At 38.0% G+C, this 12937-nt stretch overlaps 1 pseudogene; it reads left to right on the forward strand.

Moving 5' to 3' along the window:
* Positions 1 to 1924: 1924 nt before the first annotated feature.
* LOC130018117 (uncharacterized) lies at positions 1925 to 2021 on the forward strand (annotated as a pseudogene).
* Positions 2022 to 12937: the final 10916 nt, after the last annotated feature.

A 12937-nucleotide genomic window follows, 5' to 3' on the forward strand; every position in this document is an offset into this window, starting at 1 on the left:
AGCCGACATCACATGCTGGGGGGAAAGGCAGCTCAGATAGAGGCCAGAACACCAACTAAAGGGTATTTGGAGGACCCGCTCTGGGTGGGAGATGCATGCCAAAAGTAGGCCATAGAGCCATTCTTTCTGCCCCACCAAGATCACGATTTGACCCCCACAAGAGGCTATCCGGCACGACCACAGCACCAGAGGCACGTGGATCCAATTCGGAACCCAGAGGCTTTTGGCAGAAAAGTGACTAAACTATGCATTAAGCTACGGCACCATTCTCCCTCAGGTGGGAAAGGGTATTTGTCGCTTCTGCCTTTCTCCCCCCTGGCGGCACGATGCCCACCACCTCAGAGATTATTGGACAGCCAGGTATGAGCTAGGGTGACAGGGCAACTACGGCCTCGTGGGATTGGGGGTGAGGGGTAAAACCAGCCCATTCGTCCTGCCAGCCAAGACCATGAGTTGCCCACCACGAGTGGCTCTCTGGCATGCCATGGCCCCAGAGAACAAAAGAGAATGCCCTGCCACAAAGGCATGTTTGGGGGCATGGTGGGAGGAATACTGGTATCATGCACCAGTTACATCTCCATTCGTCCTAGCCCTGAGATTTTAGCAAGTGCCACATTGGAGGTTTTTTCACGGTCAGGGAAATGAGATACTTCATTGTTACTGGGTTTTGGCATATAGAACACACCACGGGTAACTTGCCAGTCTCTGCCATGTAGGCAAGATACGCTTGGTAACCTGCCATGTTCTCCGAGAAAGAGAACTGGACAATATGAGTTGTTATCTTATCAACAAGATCCAGTATCTGGATCTTGGCCATTGATGGGATTACATGGCTCCAGAGGCAGTCCGTGGGTGTAACACTTAGCTACTGGAAGATGGGGGATCTGGATGGAGGAGGCCCATTCATGGTCCGAGCAGTCTTGAATATCTCAGCCCCGTGTCCCGCACACCTGGGTTCCTCTGCCAGTTCCTTCATGCATGAGGCTCCTTCAAGTGTGGTGAGAGTGGTCTTAAGCATAACTATGGCTGGTTGCAGAGATCTTCAGCTGCCAGGTCTCTGCTCGGGGTGGTGAGGGAAACTCAACCCACCCCCTCCAAGGGGCCCCAGTGAGGAAAGCCAGGTGCGGCATCAGGAGACTGCCATTTCAGAGATATTTGGACTTAAATTTTGATCGAAAAGTACACATCATTCAAACAGTTGTATGTGCTTAGTAATAAAATATTACACACATGTTCAATCACCTAAGAAAGCTCATTCTGCTCAGAGAACTAGATTTTTAATTACAGGTCTGTTTTGCCCATGTGGAATGACTGAGAATCACTATGAGTAGATATAAAACTCACTATACACACAAAGATGCACACAGGTTACTTTGAGTCATCTGTGTTGTTAATGTGTCTGGGCCATTAAATTACATTGAGACCCTTTTTCTGTCCTTTACAGGAGCCTCATGAGTCTCACCTTCCCTTCAAGTTGAACTTGTAATAAAGTGGAATGAAATCATCAATATGCTTCTCACCTCTTCCTTCAGGAGAAAAATCCTACTTACTTTCAAGGTGGTCAAGGTGTGGACAACGCCATCCACCGTTTTCTGGAGATGTACACGGGACCGAGGTGAGAATAGCAAAAGGCTCCAGTTTAATTTTCTTAATGAAGATTTCAGGGAAAAGCATTAAACAACACTGATTCTCCATCTTCCAAAAGGATTATTTTGCAAAACTGATGCCCTGGGTATGGTAAAAGATAATATGGTAAAAACCATACTTTTCCTTCTGGGACATTAATGTTCTAAATTTATCACTTCAAGATGCTTTGAAATACCTTCCTAGATTGGGAATCACTGTCTGCCATAGGAGTGAGTAAGGACAAAACTCAAAGAAATCAGAAGAGAAAAATAGGGGAAAAAATCAGCTCTTATACTCAGTTTGGCAACACATATACTAAAATTGAAATGATATAGAGATTAGCATGATCCTTACACAGAGATGACAGGCCAACTTGTAAAGTGTTCCATATTTTTGTTGCATTAAGAATTAACAGGGCTACTTTAAGCTAAGACAAGCCCCACAAGTACTCCAAATTTCGACATAAAGATAGCAAAAATCCCCATCACAATGATCTCTCTCAATGTCAATGGACTAAATGCACCAATTCAGAGGCACAGGATGGCAGGATGAAATAGAAAACTGAACCCAACATTCTGCTGCCTGGAAGAAACACATCTGAATAATCAAAGCAACCATGGGCTCAAAGTCAAAGGCTAGAAAATGATTCTTCAAGAAAAGAACACCTCCAAAAAGCTGCAGTGGCAATACTAGTATCAGACCACATGGACTTCAGGCTAAAGGTTATAAGAGACAGTGAAGGTTATTTCTTAATGATCATGGAATCTGTACATCAGAAAGAACTCACCCTCCTCAATGTATATGCTCCTAATGACAGATCAGCAAAATACGTAAAAACAACTTCTAATAGACTTAAAGAAAAACATTGATAGCAACACAATGCTAGATGGAGATTTCAACAGTACTTTCTCACTTCTCAATAGATCAAACAGACAAAAACTCGGCAAGAAAATATTTTATTTGAGGGAAGTAATAAACAACCATTGGTGTAGAGAAGAAATCAAAGAGGAAATAAAAAGATTCCAGAAAAAATGACAACGAGGAACTACCAGAACTTGTGGGACAGAGCAAAAGCAGTTCTAAGAGGAAAGTTTATAGCTCCGCCAGAATTCAACTGGAAGAAAGAAAGGACCTACAAAAATAACTTACAGCTCAAGATTTTGGAAAATGACCAAGAAAAGGAGTCCAAACTAGCCAGGAGGAAAGAAATAATAAAACCTGGAGAAGAAATCAATGAGACATAATCCCAAAATACAATTCAGAAGACCAACAAAAGCAAGACATGGTTCTTTGAGAAAATAAATAAGATCAGTAAACTACTAGCAAGACTCACAAAGAAGAAAAGAGAAAGAATCCTAATAAACCGAATCAGAAATGCAAAGGGGGACATCATAATAGAAACTACAAAATCCATAGGATCATCAGAGATTATTTTGAGAATATTTAAAGCAGGAAATGAGAGAATCTTGAATAAATTGATAAATTACTGGATTCCAATTACCTCCCAAGGCTGAACCAAGAATATTTTGAAAACTCGAACCCATCACTACAAGGAAATTGAAATGCTAATCAAAAGTATCCCCAAAAACAGGAGCCCAGGCCCAAATGGATTCACTAATGAAGTATTTCAAACCTTTCAAGAGGACCTACTGCCAACATTTTTTAAGATTTTCCAGGAAATTGAAGAAACAGAAATACTCCCAAACAATTTCTATGAGACAAAGATCACCCTGATATTCAAATCAGACAGAGAAACCACAAAAAAGAAAATTACAGACCTATTTCTTTGATAAATACAGATGCAAAGATCCTCAAGATTATACCAGCAAAGAGAAATCAGAAACTCAACAAAAGGTCACACTCTATGACCAAGTAGGTTTATCTTGGGGATGCAAGGATGGCTTAACATTCTCAAGTCAATCAACAGAATACACCATCTCAATAAAATAAAGATAAAAATCATATGATAATATCAATAGATGTAGATAAAGCATTTGATGAGATCCAGCACCCATTCATGATGAAAAACTCTCAACAAAATGGGAGTCGAAAGTACTTTCCTCCATCTAGTCAAAGCAAACTACTACAAACCCACACCAAGCATTATTCTCAATGGGGAAAAACTAAAGGCTTGGAGAAAAATCAATGAGCTAGATTCCCAAAATACAATCAGGCACAAAACAAGTTACCCACTCTCACCACTCCTATTCAACATAGTACTTGAAATATTTGCCATATGATTTTGGTAAGAAAAAGATATCAAGGGCATCCAGATAAAAAAAGGAAGAACTCAAGCTTTTACTATTTGGAGATGACATGATAGTATTCTTAGAAAATCCCAAAAAATCTACCAAAAAGCTCCTGGGAAGAATAGATTTGTTTACTAAAGTAGCATATTACAAAATCAATATCCAATAGCCCATGGCTTTCCCAAATACTATTAATGAAAGAGAAAAAAGAGATAGGCGAAAAACAAACCCATTCACAATAACCTCAGACAATCAAGTATACTAGAATCAACTAAAAAGGTTAAGGACCTATACCAAAAACACTCTACAAAACACTACTTCATGAAATAAAAGAGGATATGAGGAAATGGAATCACATCCCATGTTCATTGATTGAGAGGATTAACACTGTCAAAATGGCAATACACCCCAAAGCGCTATAAATATTTAATGCACTTTCTATAAGGATACCCATAACATTTTTCAAAGAAATAGATTAAACCCTCTTGAAACTCATACACAACAATAAACTCCCATGATGAGCTAAAGCAATCTTTGGTAAAAAGAAGAAGGGAACACCTTCCCCAACTTCAAACCCTACTAGAAAGTCGCAGTAATCAAATTAGCATGATATTCAGATAAAGAGAGTCCTCAGGTCAATGGAATATAGTCAAATATCCTGACGCTGGCCCTCAGATTATTATTACCTAATGTATCATAAAGGCTCAATAAATATGAAGTTGAGCAAGGAAGTCTCTTCAACAAGTGCTGCTGGGAAAACTGGTCAGCAACATGCAAAAAAAGTTTAACTCAGACCTCTTTATAGTGCCTGGCACAAAGTCAGATCAAATGAATTAGAGACCTCAATATCACACCTGAGTTCTTAAGATATATGAAGAAAAATGTGGGAAGATCCCTCCATGACATTAAAGCTAAGGGAAACTTCTAGAATGATACACCACTGACCAAGGAAGAGGAAGTGAAGATAACCAAATGAGACTACATTAAACCAAGAAGTTTCTGCAACTCAGAAAAAATGGTGACCATGATAAAAAGACAGCCCTCATAATGGGGGAAAATTATTTATGCAATATCCATACAATTAACCCCTTATTGTATATAACCCAAGATATATATGGCACTGGTAGAACTTTATGAGAAAAAGACATCCAACCCCACCAAAACATGAGGAGAAGAAACGAACAGAAACTTCCTCAAAGAATAAATACAAATGACCAAAAAACAGAGGTAAAATTTTCTACATCACGAATCATCAGGGAGATACAAATCCAAACAGCAATGAGATATCTCACACCACAGAGATTGACACACATCAAAAAGAACAAGAGCAACCAATGTCAGCATGGAAGTGGGGAGAAAGGGTCTCTTCTTCACTGTTGGTGGGGATGCCGATTGGTTCAGCCTTTTCGGAAAACGATATGGGTATTTCTCAGAAAGCTACAAATTGAGCTTCCATGAATCCAGCAATACCACTTTGGCAATATACTCCCAGGCCCCAAAACACACAGCAGAAATGCTATCTGCACTTCTATGTTCATTGCAGCACTATTCACAATAGTGAGAATCTGCAAACAACTTGTATGCCCAAGAATTCTCAATGATTAGTTAGAGAAACTATGGTATATCTAAACAATGGAATACTATGCAGCTGTTAGTGAAAATGAAGTTATGAAGTATGCTTATAAATGGATGTACATGAAGAGTATCATGCTGAGTGTGATGAGTCAGAAGGAGACAGACAGATATAGGATTACATTCATTTGTGGGATATGAAAAAACATAACTTTAGATTAATACCTTAGGACAGTAGAAATAAGGGCCAGGATGATTGGTCCACTGTTAGAAGCCTACCTTATGGGCTGCGGGAGATGGCAGTTGGGATCGAGAAGAGACCACTATGACAAAGATAGTTGGAAATGATGATGCTGGAAAAGAACTGTGAAGTGAAAATAGGTAAAGGAAGAAACATGGTAACCTATCAGTTGCTGTGTTGTAAACCATGATGCCTGAAAAGGGAGAGATCGGTAGATAGGTAGATAGGTAGAAGAAAGGGAGAGACAGGGGGCGGGGGTGAGGAGAGAGAGAGGGAGTGAAAGGATTTCAGGGGGAAAACTGGGGACACTGTAGGTGGGAAATGTTCACTGATGGAGCAATGGGTCTTGGAACACTGTATGACTGAAACCTACTCATGAACAGCTTTGTATCTCTTTATGTCCCAGTGATTCAGTCAATCACTCAATGGTGATTCAGTCAACCAGTCATGGTGATTCAGTCAATCACTCAATCAATCAATAAGTAAATAAATAAAAATCAACTCTTTGGGCCCAACCATACCTAGAGGGTACTCCAGCTTTATAGGTACATGAATCAAGTATCTTCTTAGTTTAAAATGAGTGTGGTATGAGTTTGTCACTTTCAAACATAAGAATTCTGATTAATCACCATGGAATGTTTGTTTAATATAATGTTTTCTGAATAATTTTTATGAGACAAGATCTGTGAATAAAACCTTCAAGTGAAGAAAACGACATTCAATTATTTCTGTCACTTATTCATTTATTCAATTATTATTATCGAGAATAGGATTCAGGTGAGAAAACAAGAAATATTTTACTTATAGCATGAACCTCTAATGTCTGGACTGCAAATTTCTAACATCTTTAGAATGGCTATAATATAGCTAGTTCTGCTTGAGAAATAATTGACTTCTGTCCAATATTCTGAATTTTGCCTTATTGTGTGGCCTGAATAAGTACTTCTATGAATAGAAATTATTAATTATCATTAGAACCCACTTGAATGTTAACAATAGTGTTATTTATATTTTAATCTAATTACTTTTTCTAAAAGAGATAAATTTGGATGTGGCAGATTGAATCCAATTGAGTCCTGAAGAGGTCAGGGAGTAAATGAAAATTATAAGAAGAATTTGATGAATTGGAGGAGGGGAAGGGCTTAAAGGCCAACATATTTCACCACCTGAATTTAATAAAATTTATTTATTACATTCTCATAATGAATGACAGCATCACTTGGTACAGTAGTTCAGGTGAAATATAGGATTTTTCTAAGAAAACACACACACGGATACATGCACACACACTCATTCTCTTTCTCTCTCTCTCTCTCTTACTCACACATGCATGCATGAATTCTTATAAACTCAACATTCTCACACAATAGCACTCATAAACACACACACTTATAATCTCTTCCCATCTTTCCACCCTCCCCTGCAGTCCACACCACCCCTGATCCCTATCTCCAGCTACTTAAATACATGCTACCCATCTACAGTTTTCATCCAAGCAATTCCTAAAGAAACAACAAAAGTGTTCATGTGTGTACAGATTTACTCATTTTATTTTGCCTCTTTTATATACCTTAGGCATTCAACATTTTAAAAACGCAATCCTGTTTATTATAGAATATACCACTGCCACTACAAGCTACTAAGAGAAAAATAAATTATCAAAGAAGCTACACAACAGTCCTCAATTTTCTTGTTTGGTAACAATTAACCTCTAACAAGTTTTATAATAGGTTGGGTTCAAAATGCTGCTGCGTGTCAGTATTTCCTGGGGCACTATCTTGAGAATCCAAGTATGGAAACCCTTGCTCATAGCATTGTCACTCCCGGTGTGGGTGTGGGCAGCAGCATTGATGGTACCTGACCACTTTTTTTTTATGCATTGCCTCACTTTTTATTCTTTTAATGCTTATTACTGAAACACCATGAGGTACAGTTGTAGACTTACAAATTTTTGTGCTTGGGTTTCAGTTATACAATGATCCAGTACCCATCCCTCAATCAGTGCCCATTCTCTGTCATTTATATATTTTTTTAATTTTTGTTAGTGAAACACCATGAGGTATAGTTATAGATTTACAAATTTCTGTGCTTGGGTTTCAATTGTACAATGATCAAATACCCATCCCTCCACCAGTGCCCATTTTCCACCACCACGGGTCCCAGTGTCCCTCCCACCCCCTATCCCCCCATCCCACCATGCCTTTGTGGCAGGGCATTCCCTTTTGTTCTCTCTCTCATTTTGGGTGTTGTGGTTTGCAAAAGAGGCATTGACTGGCAATCATGTTGGTCTATACTCTACTTTCAGAATGCTTCTCCAATCCTGGGAGGATCCTCCAAACACCCTTTATTTGGTGCTCCTTACTCTATATGAGCTCCCTTTCCCCCTAGAATGTGTGGCTGGATTCCAAACCATGGAGCAAAACTCCTGGTATTAATCTCACTGGCCACTTTTTGAATGAAAGCTGGTGTCTCTGGTTCCATGCCAAACAATTTAAACAAGCATCTGCAATAAAGGTTCCCCACTTATTTTGTGAAATGAGAGTCTTTCTTAAGAGCCTTTCAGACTGGAGTGATAGCTCACTGGAACGACTGTGGACTTTGCCTGTAAAAGAAGCAGACTCATTTCCTGGCACAACATAGAGCAACACTGGAAGAGACCCTTGAGCCAAAGCAGCACCAGAACATGACTGGATGTGTCCCCAAAGAACCAATAATCATCAGAACATCTAGTTAGAGTAACCGTCAACAAAATAGTGCCTCTTTTCTCCATTCATAATACTCAAAGTTCTGACTGCAATATCATTAAGAATACTAAATAGTTCCTGTAAATTTTATTCTTCTTCACATATATTTACTCTAAAATAATTTATATTTCGTTTTAAACTACAGGTAAAAAAGTAAAATTATAACTTTTTTAAAAAATTAAAAATAACGCCTATACATAGCCAGGTAAGACTCAAAAAATAAAAAAAGCAAGCAAGCAAGCAAGCAAGAAAGAAAGAAATTAAAACTTAAAAACAATGTTGTTTCCAGTGCTAAGGATCAATCACAGATCATCATACAATGGAAGGCAAATTCTGAATCACTGAGTTATAACCCTGTTCTTAAATATTTACAAAGGTCTTATTTGATGTCTCATTACATTTTCTCTTTTTATTAAAAAATGCTTTTTGTAGTAGACCTGATTGCCACCTTACCTCCTACTTCATGACCTTTGCTTCTCTTGTATATTTTAAGATACATATTATATTTTAATATAAATAAATATATATAAATAATTATAAAATATTGTATATTTTAATATATATCTTGTATATTATAAGACCCAGTTGTCACCTTATCCTTCCTAAATCCATGCTTTCCTTTGACAGACTTTCCAAGATCATGTATGGCTTGCTTTAACTTGGCATAAATGGAAACCTTATTTTCTGTATGCTCTCACGCTAGAGGTGATGATGTTTTTGATCCTGGAGAAGTCTTTTCTGGGGAGTTTTCTGGCTGTTTCTACTTGACTTCAAAATATCTAAAGGTAAGTCATCATCTTTTTTTTGTGTGTTTTTGGGTCACACCTGGCGATGCACAGGGGATACTCCTGGCTCTGCACTCAGGAATTACTCCTCACGGTGCTTGGGGGGACCATACAGGATGCTGGGAATCTATCCTGGGTAGGCCATGTGCAAGGCAAATGCCCTACCTGCTGTACTATAGCTCCAGCTCCCCCCCCCATCCCCATAATTAATCATCTTGAGGGCCTCAGATTTTTACCTTTGATTTAGAAACTTCATATTTACATTGACACAGTAAATTGATACCACAAAACCATTGAATGGCATGTTATAATGGTAGCAGCCATGAGCAAACATTGATAACCCATAAATTGGCATGAATGAATTCTGTCTCAGAGGCTTCACTTCTGAGGATCCCTGTCTGTTACGTATCCCAGGATCAGAATCTACATCAGGCCATGAGTAGAAATTGTCCAACCAAAAGCTAGCCTTCCACTGGGATCAGAATCCTTGATCCATCTAACTTGTAATTTTTCATTCATGACTTGTTGACCTTGTTTCAGTTGGAGACATCCAGAGCATCAACACAGCTTCCCAGTAGTTTCCACAGGAAATCCAAATACCTAAGAATGTTATCATTTCTGACGCCACTCTTAAAGATTTTTTTGGAATCCCACGGTAAGATACTATCATTAATGTTATAATATTACTGTTCTCCATAGTCCAGATCTCCCGAAAGAACACTCTACCCTTCTCACTCCAAGTGCAGACTCCCGTTTAAGATATCCTGAGCATACTTCTAATAGTGTCACTCAGGTTCTCCCCTAAAGTGCACAAGTTAAGTTCATACCACTCCAAATTCTTTTTCCTAAACTACCAGAGTCGGCTTGGTCCTCAAATTTGTGTTCTCCCTCGAAGAAATACCGTGCTTCCTTTCTGCATGTCTCTCTTTGCTTGCTTTGTTAAACGAGTGTTCTCTCTTGAACATATATTCCATTCCACCCTACACCTGTTTCACAAGTTTCTAAGTGTTTTTCAATAAAATCTATTTTGCTTCACTAAACTAAATATTTTAAAGCACCAGAGCAATGTTAAAACCAATATTTGTGTCTTTTAAACCACAAATTTTGAAAATGAAAGGTGGTAAAGCAATGGAATACTACTCAGTTGTATGAAGTGAAATCTTCTTATTATTTGATAAAAATGGATAACATGAGGATATTATGGTTAGTGACATAAATCAGGCAGAGAAAGATAGGCATCATACAAGTTCATGCATATGTAGCATATGGAGAAAACAAATTAAAAGAATAAAATGCAACAGACAAACGTCTAAATCATTATTTATATTCTATGATTTATAATTCAATTAATTATGGTTTGTCATACACATAATTCCAACATGACACTCCTCATTCTCTCAAAAAATAACCACTCCCTCTCCCCCAAACTCCCAGAATCCCTCCCTCCCAATCCCCTGACTCAATTGTGTGGATCAGTTCTCCCCTTACATTGCCCTTGAACCTTTGTTGCTACTTTGCTGTGTGTCTTTACATCCCATATATGAGAAAAATCTCTCTGTATCTGTTCCTTTCCTTAAGGATAACTTTACATGCATGATATCCTCTAGTTTCATCCAATGTTGAAAATTGCATAGTTTTGATCTTTTCAAAGCAATAAAAACAAACTATAGCACTATAAGACTATTTAGTTACCAGGAGGAAAGGTGTAATCAAAGTGGAAAAATTGAACAATGGTGAATGACAGAGTAGGCCTTTCAGTGGTGAGTGTAATGTGATACATGCATGTTGATTCTGCATAATCCTAAAATTTAAGCAGTTCTATAAAGTAATTATAAATAACAAAAAGTATTTAAATAATTGACATTTATCTATGATTTTGACATATCTTTTGTGTCAAACTATCAGAAATAAAAATAAAGTGAGATAGAGATATGGTGTATCACTATACTTTTAAATAAGAGAAGTGATGAAAATTTCTCTGTCTTGATAAACTGTCAAATAAATTGATTCCAAAATCAAATTTATATACTCAAGGAAAAATAAAAGTCAACCAACTTAATCTTTTGCCTTCACTCAGGTTCCCATCTATTGATCTCTGGCAGACAAAACACTTTGTATTTCATTTTATTTTTAATTTTTATTAGTGAAACACCATGAGGTACAGTTGTAGATTTACCAATTTTTGTCCTTGGGTTTCGATTATACAATGATCAAATGCCCATCCCTCCGTCATTGCCCATTTTCCACCATCATGGATTCTAGTATCCCTCCCACACACATCCACCCATCCCACCATGCCTCTATGGCAGGGCATTCCCTTTTGCTCTCTCTCTCCTTTTGGGTCTTTTGGTCTGCAAAGGAGGCATTGAGTGGCAATCATGTTCTGTACATAGTCACAATTTTTATTTTCAAGGGATTTCTTGGCAGAGATTTGGCATTCTTTGCCAGCAACCAACTCGTTTTCTTCTGCTTTTTTTTTATTAGAAATATATATTTATACTAAGACTGATTAGTCATGGCACCAAATTGACAAATGTCCCTGTTTTTACTTCAGTGCTGTTGACTACTTATCATATATTATTTGCAGTGGATAGAAAATAATTGCCCATAATTCTTGGGCTAATGAAAAATGTTTATTCTTCCCTTAGTTTGGAAAATCCCTGTCACTAGTATAGTGACATTCATCGAAATTTGTAAACACAATGATTAATAAGAGGTAAACCATGACTGCCACTTCAAGGAAGAATGGGCCTTCAGTAGACATCTTCTTTTGCAGAAGGATAGCTCTGGCCTGGGTGTGGGTAAAACATGAGAGCTGTGAGCTACTGGCAGTTAACACATGCTCTGAACTATGTGGTGACACTGCTGAGAAATGTGGAGAGCCCTGATTAGGTAGGGTCATGGGGGAGAATGGAATGATGAAAAGAAAGCAGAGCAACAGGACAAGGTCATAGATTCCTTTGTATAAAAGTTTTCATCTCTATTGTATCAACCTGTGAAAAAGAGAACCAGCTTCTTATCATTCTTTCTGGCAATACATTATACTTAAATAGTGCTTCAGGAAAAAAACAGTCCCCTAGTTAGTTAATATAGCCCGAATATCTGTGAGGTCTTTGAACTCTATGTATACACTGCTGATGACTTAAACTAATCTCACTATTTAAGTATCTAAACTGCTATGGTCTCACCATTTAACTCTCTAAACTCTGATGGCTCCAAATCTTTAAAGATCAACTTTCATCTCTTCCATGATATCCAGGATTCTCTTCCCAACCTTCAACTCTCCCTTTCTTTCTCCATCTCTCTACCAACTATGCTTTCCATGTCAAAATTTGCTAAGACAAGCTTTCTTGAGATATATACATAATTTGACTTCTCTTTTTTTAACATTTAGGCAATTTTGATTTACAAAGTCATTTATAATGGAGTTTTGTCATACAATATTCCAATTCTAATCACACCACCAGTGTCTTCATCCCTCGACCAACAAACGACCCATTTCTCCCTGCATTCCCACCGATTTCCTTGACGAACACATTTTGAAGTTTAACTATTGTACTTTGGGTTCCATACTTACAGTGGTTTTGGCATTGGTGGTTAAGATATACACCTCAACTTTTTCATGCTGGCCTTCCTAAGGTAAAGGTAAAGGCCCTCCCATTGATCGTCGATTTGCTCGAGCGGGCCCAGTAACGTCTCCATTGGAGACTTTGTTGTTAC

Source organism: Sorex fumeus, unplaced genomic scaffold (genome assembly GCF_029834395.1).
Source record: "Sorex fumeus unplaced genomic scaffold, SorFum_2.1 ptg000237l, whole genome shotgun sequence".
Taxonomy (NCBI): domain Eukaryota; kingdom Metazoa; phylum Chordata; class Mammalia; order Eulipotyphla; family Soricidae; genus Sorex; species Sorex fumeus.